General features: G+C 38.5%; 1 long non-coding RNA gene across 1 annotated transcript; it reads left to right on the top strand.

The window, feature by feature from the left end:
- Positions 1-336: 336 nt before the first annotated feature.
- LOC125241871 lies at positions 337-6,270 on the top strand. The gene is made up of 3 exons (XR_007178783.1): positions 337-463; positions 1,198-1,310; positions 6,209-6,270. It is a non-coding gene; the product is annotated as an uncharacterized LOC125241871 (long non-coding RNA).
- Positions 6,271-6,768: the final 498 nt, after the last annotated feature.

Genomic DNA, 6,768 nt, shown 5'->3' with positions numbered 1-6,768 from the left:
TAGTGGTTCAGTCTATTTTAATAACAAAAAATATTTTTAATAGCCAAGAGTTTGCTTTGGTTGGCTCACTTCGCTTGTTCACTCCGCGCCATAATGTTTAGATCCCCCCACCATATGTATTACATAGTGGCTAGTGATCCAGTCGTCGTCGGTTCATACATATCATATCCAATCACCAAATATAATGTTTTTTTTTCTATAATTGTGATTTACGATTAATTTTGCTGCTATACCAACTTTAAAAAACATTGATACTTACTTATCTTCTTACTGGCCACATCAATCTGTCAAAATTTCATGTCAAATTCATCGCTTATTCATCAATGTAATCTAATGCGTATAAAATATAAATATTTGTGTAAAATTAATATAGGCAGTAAAGTTGTTAAAAAGGGATACATTTATTACTCAAATAAGTTAGACAGCATGACAGTAAAACCAAACCATAACAGTGAAACAGAAGGTATCTATTTTGTACCAGTTAATCTTCGGGCTAGATCTCGCTCGTGCGAGGAGGCCCTAAAAGACTTGTGAACCCCTTGTGAACGCCCTCGGTGATCCTTAACTGGCGTGAACTGGCGCAGGATAGGGCAGAGTGGCGATCTCTTGTGTCGGATCTCCTGTGATCCTCTTTGGGTCGCTGAGCCAGTGAAGTAAGTAAGCAAGTAATCTCCTGGACAAAAAGAGATGAAATACTACTGGGTTCCTTATAAGTGTCATTGAAAACTACGATACCCACAGATTCTATATGTGAAAATACCAGCATTCTTGCTAAAACGTGTGTTTAGTTTTTCCTACCCTGTACATACCTTGCTGCGCTTTAAAAATTGCGTGAAGCGTGACATGGTTGCCTTTGATATCCCATGGTACCAGTGGCAGCAACTGGCCGAAAACCGGCCCATGTGGCGTCGTGCTGTCCACGACGGTCAATCCAAGCACGACAATGCCTTGTTCTTCTCTTTGAATGATAAACGCATGAGGTGCCACGAGCAGGTCTCCAACCCCCACCCACCTGGGAGGGCATACACTTGCCGCGTTTGTGGACGAGGGATTCTCTCTCGAATTGGGCTACATAGCCACGAAGTGTCGTTCGAAATAATTCGGATGCTGCTTAAATCATCTGTCATCCTATTAGGTACCATAATAAAAACCCTATAATCAAAGACCCATGCTTATTGTTTGTAAACCTGCTTTCAGATTATGAGTATTAGCCACGATATAACTCATGAAGGAGGGAGAACCTAGAGAACGAACCTATGGAACGAGAGACGAAGTTGGTCATAAATAGAACAGGAGCGATGAGATATTGGGTACGTGCAAAAATTTATTTATTTTACTTTGAACATGTAGCTAACCCTTAAACATCTGTTCCAAAGACAGTCTCTTTGTACCCTTCTCCCCTACTTTAGTACCATGTTATACTCGTAGCTCAACTTGACTGTGATAATGACTTTAAGATGAAGTATTTTTCACTTTTCCGTTCGTCTGACATATCGTGAAAGTTTACAGCTCCGAGAGCCACTAGCTTTAAAACTAAATATTGCTTTATTATTGTATTCAGTGATATTCCGTCGTAGTTTGCTATGGAACCCTACAGAAATGAGTATTACATGTAATAACCTGGTAACGATACGAAACTTGACTCAAAGATCCAAATTGTTAGATTACAGCTAGTTCTTGTCTTGTTCTTCAGTTATTTCCTTGGAAAGAAAAAGTCAAAGACAAATTATTTTTGCCACCACGTGCGCGCTCTTATTAACAATGAATAAGTTATGTAAGGGCTTTAATTATCAAATTCTGTTTTTGTAATGCATACAACATCTGTGACTTAGAAAAATGGTTATAGTGTTTAGTATAGTATACAATATATATTATTATAAATAAGTTGCCAGGCCTTAATAGTGTACTTTTTTTTTTTTTTTTTTTAATGGGATAGGAGGCAAACGAGCAGACAGGTCGCCTGATGGTAAGCGATCACCGCCGCCCATGGACATACTTTTTTAAGTCCATTGTAACCATGTATATAAGACCATGGATGCAATAAATATGTAGTGAATATGAAAACTTGATGGTATGTCTATTTTATATTTGTGTTTTTTAGATTTATGTCACACATTTTTTGAGGTAATTGCTTTTGTGTGTAAACTTGGATTTTTGGTAGGAATATTTACAATTAAGGTTGAACATCTTTGGTTTTGTCTGGTATTTGTCAGAATTCATTCCATAGTTCAACTATGAGAGGCTGGAAGTTGCTTATTATTTTGTAGTTATGGCTAGAGAACTGGGATTTCTTAGGAATTTTCCAGCCCTTGTTCATTAGGTACGTCTTCGCACTAATTATGCACCAGCCATATTTCAATCAATCAATCAATCAATCAATTATTTATTCGTGATAACTACAAAATACACAAGTAAGAAAACAGAAACAGCAAATAAAAGAAATTAAACATATAAGTTACCACGAAATTTCCATATTCTTTTTTCCAAATTTCCAAATTTCCATAAATCAATTCTAAATTCAACATTATACATAAAATAATACCTACGTAAAAGACGTCGAACAAGGTAATGTCATTAAATATAACAGTATGTCGAAAGAAACAGTAATGTAGTATACTATATGCAGACCTTAATTTTATCATATAAGAGGCAAGCGATCAGAAACCATGGACGTCCTCAACACCATATGTTTGTGTTGTACCTACAGTTTGGAATGTGTAAAACAAAGTAGGTACGTAGTTTGAACGTATAGTAAGTAGGTAGGTATACACTCGTATATACGACCCTTAATATATGACTAAAATATTTCTTTGTTTATCTAGATAGATGTCATTCCCGTCGTACTCGGTCGTACGTTCTATTACGTGAATTACGTCGTAGTAAAATGTATTCAGTTTGTTGTTAGGTTGTAAAGTTAGATATCTGGGGCAGGGATACGCAAGAAGTCTAGGCTATGACGTTTCATCATCCTCATTGCGTTATCCCGGCATTTTCCACGGCTCATGTGAGCCTAGGGTCCGCTTTGATAACTAATCCCAAGATTTGGCGTAGGCACTAGTTTTTACGAAAGCGACTGCCATCTGACCTTCCAACCCGAAGGGTAACTAAGGCCTTATTGGAATTAGTCCGGTTTCCTCACGATGTTTTCCTTCACCGAAAAGCGACTGGCAAACATCAAATGACATTTCGCACATAAGTTCAGAAAAACTCATTGGTACGAGCCGGGTTCGCACCCGCGACCTCCGGATCGAAAGTCGCACGCTCTTACCGCTAGGCCACCAGCGCTCTAGGCTATGAAGAGTATGAAGTTTATAGGTATTTATTAAGCCGTGGCAAAAGTAAGTGGTGGCGGTAAATGGATCGTGATGTAGCTATAGAGTCGTCTTTTTTTAAATACCACGTCGGTGGCATACGATCCACATGATGGAAAGCGGTCACCGTAACCTATGGACGCCTGGAACTCAAAAAGTGTCATTAGAAACTTGTACACTCCTTTTTTGAAGTACCCCATACCCTCAGAACCAGGAATACCTCGGCAGGACAGGGGCTCATTCCACAGCCATAGCGTCACAATCGCGTTCTTTCAATGCCTTGATTGCCAGGAGTGGTATTGAAACTTAGGCAGTTTCATGTGCTCTACCTGCCCCTTATGAGAATACAGGATTGCATACCTATTTATATGTATAAGTATGTGTATGTATGTATATAGCTGAGCGTTACTGTTCTAGCCTCCTGTTTCTCTCTGCTCTCCTTTCGCTCTTGTGTAGGGGCGCGACAGAGCCAGACTGCGTTTTGTTTGCCATGTAGCGTTAACAATTTGTCACTTCTGCTAGGCTGGCAGGTGAAAATAATAATTGCAGTAATAAATATTAAACATTTGTAGTTAAAGGTTGGCGCTTCCTATTAACTATAATGTACCTGTATCAGGAAGACCCGCTTTGTAGATTTTGTTATTTGCAGAGTAACAATCAAAAGAAAAAGCTTGTTATGCTAGTGCATTTTTTTCTATATGCATTGTGTTCTCGTGTGTGTATTATAGTGACAGGTTTAGAAAGATTTGATCGACCACTGTAGCGATACGACCACTGTGTAGATGTGGCTCAGGGTTCAGCTCGTAGCCCGAGGAACAGGATCAGCAGCAATAACGTAGACCACGCCTTTAGATTTGTATAGTTTTAATGAAGAATAAAGTATGTTCTGTACAAAAATATATAGTAAGTGCGTAGGTAGGTATATAAAATGGGTACGTATGCGTGCATCTAGTAGTGACATCAATAGTAAATTAAATACCTTGAGTGGGGTTCGATCTCTTTGTAGCAACAACTTGGACAATCATAGGCCGCTTAATATCGACGCTGGCTCGCTCCCGATAATGTACGGTCGGAAAAAGGCGGTAGGACCATGTGGCCAGAGGGATGAGGATGACACAATTACACACACTAATAGTCGAGTCTGTACGAAAGTACGGTTCCTAAGATACAATTTGCAGTCCATCTGCATCAGCCGGCAGCCCCTAGGATTCACGATTTCATTTCCTTTCCACCCACTACTAAGTGTGGCTATGAAACTTGAGCAGGTCGATGTGCTCTTTCTATCCATTTTGGGAATACGGGCGTGAGTTGTGTGTGTAATGAGTGAGTTGTGTGAGTAAGGGGTCTAAAAATTGTGATGAGTCATCATGGTTTACAGCACTAGTCCATAAGAGAAAAGCGACACCAAGGTTTTTTATAGGGCTGATTTCAATACAGTTACCTTTTCAGGTCACTTAGGCCTGATATATTTTGACATGTTTCATATCGTATTAGTATAGTAAAATAGCTCATAAGCAAAATAAGAAGTTTCACGAATGTTGCACGCGATAGACAGATAAGACCAATGATAATTTGGGTTCGAATCCCGGTACGGGCATTTGTTTGTGTGATGAGCACAGATATTTGTTCCTGAGTCATGGATGTTTTCTATGTAAGTATGTAAGTATTTAAATAATTTATAAAAGAAGACCTATAATGGCTATAAGGCCAGGCCGGGCAATAGTAACTGCAGGGAAGTAATAACTAATCAGAATATCTTCCATATTTTACATTATTCACTGTATTTCTATATATGTCCAGATAGCGTGTAAGCTGTTTGATAATTTCACCGTGGCGTGGATGGCCTTGATATACCAAATGATCTTTGATCTACACGCTCGTGTAGTTTTCGACGAAATAGGTTGTATGCGCGTGAAAGACGGCCTCTCAAACATTCTATAAAATAGGTGGATTTAGTGTGATTTACATTTTTTTTCTATAGTTAGTTGCATAATTATACATATACACCATTCTATGTTTATTTGTAACTCAATCTTGAGATTTTTATGTTTTGATAGTATTTTAGCGATAGTTTACGAGTAAATTGCTCCGCTCAAATTGCGATGGCAGCGAATGTCGACTATTTGGTAGTATTAATTGCCCCGCCATATTTTATATGAAAATCAACAAAAGTAGTGATGTACTCGGTTCAAGATTTTGCATCGATATTTATACGTGATTTATTTATTTCATTATTTTAGGTTATGGAGATCCAACAGCTAGTATTACAATATAACACACAGCGGTTCTGGCTCTGGAAAGGGATATATTTATATTTTATGGAACGCCATAGTGTATAATCCATTATTTTAAGCATTTAGGCTCCTATTGTACTGATTATGAACAGAGAATAAGCCAGGGGTGCGCGGGTCCGCGGTATATCATCTATGGACACAGTACCGACATATTTCTAATAGGTACAATTCCTATCACTGTTTAGTATAGAGACCAGTTTTAATTACCCCGCTAACATCTTGTAAGTGTTTTTTTTTTTAAACAAACGGAGAGACCTACATACAAAATGGGTGGTTTATTTAGTTTCCTTATGCTTTGACAAACTACATGATAACCGGATTACCAATGTAGGTTCACCGTAACGAAACTTATTACTAATTATCAATAACTATTTCTGCCATCTCATAGAAAAATCGCATTGTAAAGTATACGCAATTTTCATTTTTAGATGAGAGCCAGAAAATAATAAAACATAGATAACTAATCTACAGTGTCAACCAATTGTTAGTAATATTAACGTAGATAGTAAGTAGGTTTAGGCAGTCAAAGTTGTACTTTATATTTTTACCTTAATATTTATTTATAATACTTTCAAAGCCTACTAAGTAATTTCAATCTCACAGGCAGATTCTCCGGTCGCTGCTTGCTCCTCATACCCACCCAGAAACTCTGCCGTGTGTCTGCTGATATCACAGATCAATACAACAAGATGGCCCTTACAGGGCGACTCGCGGTCACCAAGCATACGACAAATCAGGTTTATAAAAGTTTGAACGCGTGCGACACCGATCAGTAGCGCCCAAGTATACGACCCGCTAACAGTGTCCGTGTCCGCTCGGGAAAAAATCTTAAATAATCAATTTTGGTTGCAAACAATGGTCTCTTACAGCATAAAGTGGTGTGGCAAGTCTTCTAACACTTCTACATGTAAAAGATGGAACAACATTCCACAGTTAAGTCAAATTAATTATTTTGTTGAATATTGTTTATTGTCCGCGGAGTTCATTTATACTGGTCAATATGGTTGTGCTGAGCGGCGCCGAGGCGCGTCCATCCCTCTTTACCGAGTTAAAAATGTGATATGCTATCCCTTTCACGTAAACGACTAGCCATGGGGCCATGTTAGTTTATGTCTGTTGCGGGAACTTCGTACTGCCGTTCGTACCATGTGCTACCATTTTAT

Source organism: Leguminivora glycinivorella, chromosome Z, assembly GCF_023078275.1.
Source record: "Leguminivora glycinivorella isolate SPB_JAAS2020 chromosome Z, LegGlyc_1.1, whole genome shotgun sequence".
NCBI classification, from domain to species: Eukaryota; Metazoa; Arthropoda; class Insecta; order Lepidoptera; family Tortricidae; genus Leguminivora; species Leguminivora glycinivorella.
This window is presented reverse-complemented; position numbering and strand designations above follow the sequence as displayed.